We start from the raw sequence: 7,500 nt of genomic DNA, 5'->3' as shown, positions 1-7,500 counted from the left end.
CACTCAGTGTAGCGCGCGTGCGGCCCCGGACATCTAAGGGCATCACAGACCTGTTATTGCTCAATCTCGTGTGGCTAAACGCCACTAGTCCCTCTAAGAAGTTAGACGCCGACCGAGAAGGTCGCGTAACTATTTAGCATGCCAGAGTCTCGTTCGTTATCGGAATTAACCAGACAAATCGCTCCACCAACTAAGAACGGCCATGCACCACCACCCACAGAATCAAGAAAGAGCTCTCAATCTGTCAATCCTACCTGTGTCCGGGCCGGGTGAGTTTCCCCGTGTTGAGTCAAATTAAGCCGCAGGCTCCACTCCTGGTGGTGCCCTTCCGTCAATTCCTTTAAGTTTCAGCTTTGCAACCATACTTCCCCCGGAACCCAAAGACTTTGGTTTCCCGGAAGCTGCCGGAAAGGTCGTCATGGTAACGCCTCCCGATCGCTAGTTGGCATCGTTTATAGTCAGAACTAGGACGGTATCTGATCGTCTTCGAACCTCTGACTTTCGCTCTTGATTAAAGAAAACATTCTTGGCGAATGCTTTCGCAGTAGTTCGTCTTCCGCCGATCCAAGAATTTCACCTCTAACGGCAGAGTACGGACGCCCCCGTCTGTCTCTCTTAATCATTACCTCGTGCTCCGAAAACCAACAAAATAGAACCGAGGTCCTATTCCATTATTCCATGCAACACTATGCAGGCGAACAGCCTGCTTTGAACACTCTAATTTTTTCAAAGTAAACTTATCGGCCACCGCCGACACTCAGTCAAGAGCACCGACGGAGAACCGAAGGTGAGGCGATCGCAACCAGTGACACGCCTTGCGACGGACCGGCGGCGCTCGCCCAAAATCCATCTACGAGCTTTTCAACCGCAACAACTTTAGCATACACTGTTGGAGCTGGAATTACCGCGGCTGCTGGCACCAGACTTGCCCTCCAATGGATACTCGTTAAGAGTTTTAGGATGTACTCATTCCAATTACAGGGCCTCGTTAGAGTCCTGTATTGTTATTTTTCGTCACTACCTCCCCGTGTCGGGAATGGGTAATTTGCGCGCCTGCTGCCTTCCTTGGATGTGGTAGCCGTTTCTCAGGCTTGCACGTTTGTACTTTAACTTTTTTCGGCTCGGCTTCTTTCGACGCCAATGCCGGCGACGCAGCACTCTCTCGCCCGCCAGCTACCGAGAAAAGGGTGCGCTCCGACCGGCCCCGCACCGTACGCCGCTCTTTCTTGGCTCATTCGAGTTTACTGTCTTTCGCTCTGACATGCCTTACCTAGGGTTAGGTTAGTATGCTTGCACGTTTGTACTTTTAACTTTTTTCGGCTCGGCTTCTTTCGACGCCGATGCCGGCGACGCAACACTCTCTCGCCCGCCAGCCAGCGAGAAAAGGGTGCGCTCCGACCGGCCCCGCACCGTACGCCGCTCTTTCTTGGCTCATTCGAGTTTACTGTCTTTCGCTCTGACATGCCTTACCTAGGGTTAGGTTAGTATGCTTGCACGTTTGTACTTTAACTTTTTTCGGCTCGGCTTCTTTCGACGCCGATGCCGGCGACGCAGCACTCTCTCGCCCGCCAGCCACCGAGAAAAGGGTGCGCTCCGTCCGGCCCCGCACCGTACGCCGCTCTTTCTTGGCTCATTCGAGTTTACTGTCTTTCGCTCTGACATGCCTTACCTAGGGTTAGGTTAGTATGCTTGCACGTTTGTACTTTAACTTTTTTCGGCTCGGCTTCTTTCGACGCCGATGCCGGCGACGCAACACTCTCTCGCCCGCCAGCCACCGAGAAAAGGGTGCGCTCCGACCGGCCCCGCACCGTACGCCGCACTTTCTTGGCTCATTCGAGTTTACTGTCTTTCGCTCTGACATGCCTTACCTAGGGTTAGGTTAGTATGCTTGCACGTTTGTACTTTAACTTTTTTCGGCTCGGCTTCTTTCGACGCCGATGCCGGCGACGCAGCACTCTCTCGCCCGCCAGCCACCGAGAAAAGGGTGCGCTCCGACCGGCCCCGCACCGTACGCCGCTCTTTCTTGGCTCATTCGAGTTTACTGTCTTTCGCTCTGACATGCCTTACCTAGGGTTAGGTTAGTATGCTTGCACGTTTGTACTTTACCTTTTTTCGGCTCGGCTTCTTTCGACGCCGATGCCGGCGACGCAGCACTCTCTCGCCCGCCAGCCACCGAGAAAAGGGTGCGCTCCGACCGGCCCCGCACCGTACGCCGCTCTTTCTTGGCTCATTCGAGTTTACTGTCTTTCGCTCTGACATGCCTTACCTAGGGTTAGGTTAGTATGCTTGCACGTTTGTACTTTAACTTTTTTCGGCTCGGCTTCTTTCGACGCCGATGCCGGCGACGCAGCACTCTCTCGCCCGCCAGCCACCGAGAAAAGGGTGCGCTCCGACCGGCCCCGCACCGTACGCCGCTCTTTCTTGGCTCATTCGAGTTTACTGTCTTTCGCTCTGACATGCCTTACCTAGGGTTAGGTTAGTATGCTTGCACGTTTGTACTTTAACTTTTTTCGGCTCGGCTTTTTTCGACGCCGATGCCGGCGACGCAGCACTCTCTCGCCCGCCAGCCACCGAGAAAAGGGTGCGCTCCGACCGGCCCCGCACCGTACGCCGCTCTTTCTTGGCTCATTCGAGTTTACTGTCTTTCGCTCTGACATGCCTTACCTAGGGTTAGGTTAGTATGCTTGCACGTTTGTACTTTAACTTTTTTCGGCTCGGCTTCTTTCGACGCCGATGCCGGCGACGCAGCACTCTCTCGCCCGCCAGCCACCGAGAAAAGGGTGCGCTCCGACCGGCCCCGCACCGCTCTTTCTTGGCTCATTCGAAATTACTGTCTTTCGCTCTGACATGCCTTACCTAGGGTTAGGTTAGTATGCTTGCACGTTTGTACTTTAACTTTTTTCGGCTCGGCTTCTTTCGACGCCGATGCCGGCGACGCAGCACTCTCTCGCCCGCCAGCCACCGAGAAAAGGGTGCGCTCCGACCGGCCCCGCACCGCTCTTTCTTGGCTCATTCGAAATTACTGTCTTTCGCTCTGACATGCCTTACCTAGGGTTAGGTTAGTATGCTTGCACGTTTGTACTTTAACTTTTTTCGGCTCGGCTTCTTTCGACGCCGATGCCGGCGACGCAGCACTCTCTCGCCCGCCAGCCACCGAGAAAAGGGTGCGCTCCGACCGGCCCCGCACCGCTCTTTCTTGGCTCATTCGAAATTACTGTCTTTCGCTCTGACATGCCTTACCTAGGGTTAGGTTAGTATGCTTGCACGTTTGTACTTTAACTTTTTTTGGCTCGGCTTCTTTCGACGCCGATGCCGGCGACGCAGCACTCTCTCGCCCGCCAGCCACCGAGAAAAGGGTGCGCTCCGACCGGCCCCGCACCGCTCTTTCTTGGCTCATTCGAAATTACTGTCTTTCGCTCTGACATGCCTTACCTAGGGTTAGGTTAGTATGCTTGCACGTTTGTACTTTAACTTTTTTCGGCTCGGCTTCTTTCGACGACGATGCCGGCGACGCAGCACTCTCTCGCCCGCCAGCCACCGAGAAAAGGGTGCGCTCCGACCGGCCCCGCACCGCTCTTTCTTGGCTCATTCGAAATTACTGTCTTTCGCTCTGACATGCCTTACCTAGGGTTAGGTTAGTATGCTTGCACGTTTGTACTTTAACTTTTTTCGGCTCGGCTTCTTTCGACGCCGATGCCGGCGACGCAGCACTCTCTCGCCCGCCAGCCACCGAGAAAAGGGTGCGCTCCGACCGGCCCCGCACCGCTCTTTCTTGGCTCATTCGAAATTACTGTCTTTCGCTCTGACATGCCTTACCTAGGGTTAGGTTAGTATGCTTGCACGTTTGTACTTTAACTTTTTTCGGCTCGGCTTCTTTCGACGCCGATGCCGGCGACGCAGCACTCTCTCGCCCGCCAGCCACCGAGAAAAGGGTGCGCTCCGACCGGCCCGCACCGCTCTTTCTTGGCTCATTCGAAATTACTGTCTTTCGCTCTGACATGCCTTACCTAGGGTTAGGTTAGTATGCTTGCACGTTTGTACTTTAACTTTTTTCGGCTCGGCTTCTTTCGACGCCGATGCCGGCGACGCAGCACTCTCTCGCCCGCCAGCCACCGAGAAAAGGGTGCGCTCCGACCGGCCCCGCACCGCTCTTTCTTGGCTCATTCGAAATTACTGTCTTTCGCTCTGACATGCCTTACCTAGGGTTAGGTTAGTATGCTTGCACGTTTGTACTTTAACTTTTTTCGGCTCGGCTTCTTTCGACGCCGATGCCGGCGACGCAGCACTCTCTCGCCCGCCAGCCACCGAGAAAAGGGTGCGCTCCGACCGGCCCCGCACCGCTCTTTCTTGGCTCATTCGAAATTACTGTCTTTCGCTCTGACATGCCTTACCTAGGGTTAGGTTAGTATGCTTGCACGTTTGTACTTTAACTTTTTTCGGCTCGGCTTCTTTCGACGCCGATGCCCGCGACGCAGCACTCTCTCGCCCGCCAGCAACCGAGAAAAGGGTGCGCTCCGACCGGCCCCGCACCGCTCTTTCTTGGCTCATTCGAAATTACTGTCTTTCGCTCTGACATGCCTTACCTAGGGTTAGGTTAGTATGCTTGCACGTTTGTACTTTAACTTTTTTCGGCTCGGTTTCATTCGACGCCGATGCCGGCGACGCAGCACTCTCTCGCCCGCCAGCCACCGAGAAAAGGGTGCGCTCCGACCGGCCCCGCACCGCTCTTTCTTGGCTCATTTGAAATTACTGTCTTTCGCTCTGACATGCCTTACCTAGGGTTAGGTTAGTATGCTTGCACGTTTGTACTTTAACTTTTTTCGGCTCGGCTTCTTTCGACGCCGATGCCGGCGACGCAGCACTCTCTCGCCCGCCAGCCACCGAGAAAAGGGTGCGCTCCGACCGGCCCCGCACCGCTCTTTCTTGGCTCATTCGAGTTTACTGTCTTTCGCTCTGACATGCCTTACCTAGGGTTAGGTTAGTATGCTTGCACGTTTGTACTTTAACTTTTTTCGGCTCGGCTTCTTTCGACGCCGATGCTGGCGACGCAGCACTCTCTCGCCCGCCAGCCACCGAGAAAAGGGTGCGCTCCGACCGGCCCCGCACCGTACGCCGCTCTACTTGGCTCATTCGAGTTTACTGTCTTTCGCTCTGACATGCCTTACCTAGGGCTAGGTTAGTATGCTTGCACGTTTGTACTTTAACTTTTTTCGGCTCGGCTTCTTTCGACGCCGATGCCGGCGACGCAGCACTCTCTCGCCCGCCAGCCACCGAGAAAAGGGTGCGCTCCGACCGGCCCCGCACCGTACGCCGCTCTTTCTTGGCTCATTCGAGTTTACTGTCTTTCGCTCTGACATGCCTTACCTAGGGTTAGGTTAGTATGCTTGCACGTTTGTACTTTAACTTTTTTCGGCTCGGCTTCTTTCGACGCCGATGCCGGCGACGCAGCACTCTCTCGCCCGCCAGCCACCGAGAAAAGGGTGCGCTCCGACCGGCCCCGCACCGTACGCCGCTCTTTCTTGGCTCATTCGAGTTTACTGTCTTTCGCTCTGACATGCCTTACCTAGGGTTAGGTTAGTATGCTTGCACGTTTGTACTTTAACTTTTTTCGGCTCGGCTTCTTTCGACGCCGATGCCGGCGACGCAGCACTCTCTCGCCCGCCAGCCACCGAGAAAAGGGTGCGCTCCGACCGGCCCCGCACCGTACGCCGCTCTTTCTTGGCTCATTCGAGTTTACTGTCTTTCGCTCTGACATGCCTTACCTAGGGTTAGGTTAGTATGCTTGCACGTTTGTACTTTAACTTTTTTCGGCTCGGCTTTTTTCGACGCCGATGCCGGCGACGCAGCACTCTCTCGCCCGCCAGCCACCGAGAAAAGGGTGCGCTCCGACCGGCCCCGCACCGTACGCCGCTCTTTCTTGGCTCATTCGAGTTTACTGTCTTTTGCTCTGACATGCCTTACCTAGGGTTAGGTTAGTATGCTTGCACGTTTGTACTTTAAGTTTTTTCGGCTCGGCTTCTTTCGACGCCGATGCCGGCGTCGCAGCACTCTCTCGCCCGCCAGCCACCGAGAAAAGGGTGCGCTCCGACCGGCCCCGCACCGCTCTTTCTTGGCTCATTCGAGTTTACTGTCTTTCGCTCTGACATGCCTTACCTAGGGTTAGGTTAGTATGCTTGCACGTTTGTACTTTAACTTTTTTCGGCTCGGCTTCTTTCGACGCCGATGCCGGCGACACAGCACTCTCTCGCCCGCCAGCCACCGAGAAAAGGGTGCGCTCCGACCGGCCCCGCACCGCTCTTTCTTGGCTCATTCGAAATTACTGTCTTTCGCTCTGACATGCCTTACCTAGGGTTAGGTTAGTATGCTTGCACGTTTGTACTTTAACTTTTTTCGGCTCGGCTTCTTTCGACGCCGATGCCGGCGACGCAGCACTCTCTCGCCCGCCAGCCACCGAGAAAAGGGTGCGCTCCGACCGGCCCCGCACCGCTCTTTCTTGGCTCATTCGAGTTTACTGTCTTTCGCTCTGACATGCCTTACCTAGGGTTAGGTTAGTATGCTTGCACGTTTGTACTTTAACTTTTTTCGGCTCGGCTTCTTTCGACGCCGATGCCGGCGACGCAGCACTCTCTCGCCCGCCAGCCACCGAGAAAAGGGTGCGCTCCGACCGGCCCCGCACCGCTCTTTCTTGGCTCATTCGAAATTACTGTCTTTCGCTCTGACATGCCTTACCTAGGGTTAGGTTAGTATGCTTGCACGTTTGTACTTTAACTTTTTTCGGCTCGGCTTCTTTCGACGCCGATGCCGGCGACGCAGCACTCTCTCGCCCGCCAGCCACCGAGAAAAGGGTGCGCTCCGACCGGCCCCGCACCGCTCTTTCTTGGCTCATTCGAAATTACTGTCTTTCGCTCTGACATGCCTTACCTAGGGTTAGGTTAGTATGCTTGCACGTTTGTACTTTAACTTTTTTCGGCTCGGCTTCTTTCGACGCCGATGCCGGCGACGCAGCACTCTCTCGCCCGCCAGCCACCGAGAAAAGGGTGCGCTCCGACCGGCCCCGCACCGCTCTTTCTTGGCTCATTCGAAATTACTGTCTTTCGCTCTGACATGCCTTACCTAGGGTTAGGTTAGTATGCTTGCACGTTTGTACTTTAACTTTTTTCGGCTCGGCTTCTTTCGACGCCGATGCCGGCGACGCAGCACTCTCTCGCCCGCCAGCCACCGAGAAAAGGGTGCGCTCCGACCCGCCCGCACCGCTCTTTCTTGGCTCATTCGAAATTACTGTCTTTCGCTCTGACATGCCTTACCTAGGGTTAGGTTAGTATGCTTGCACGTTTTTACTTTAACTTTTTTCGGCTCGGCTTCTTTCGACGCCGATGCCGGCGACGCAGCACTCTCTCGCCCGCCAGCCACCGAGAAAAGGGTGCGCTCCGACCGGCCCCGCACCGCTCTTTCTTGGCTCATTCGAAATTACTGTCTTTCGCTCTGACATGCCTTACCTAG

General features: G+C 55.3%; 1 pseudogene; it reads right to left on the bottom strand.

Moving 5' to 3' along the window:
• LOC144420334 (small subunit ribosomal RNA) overlaps positions 1 to 1,183 on the bottom strand; it is a 1,504-nt pseudogene extending 321 nt beyond the window's left edge.
• Positions 1,184 to 7,500: the final 6,317 nt, after the last annotated feature.

The sequence above is a fragment of the Styela clava genome, chromosome 2 (assembly GCF_964204865.1).
Source record: "Styela clava chromosome 2, kaStyClav1.hap1.2, whole genome shotgun sequence".
NCBI classification, from domain to species: Eukaryota; Metazoa; Chordata; class Ascidiacea; order Stolidobranchia; family Styelidae; genus Styela; species Styela clava.
This window is presented reverse-complemented; position numbering and strand designations above follow the sequence as displayed.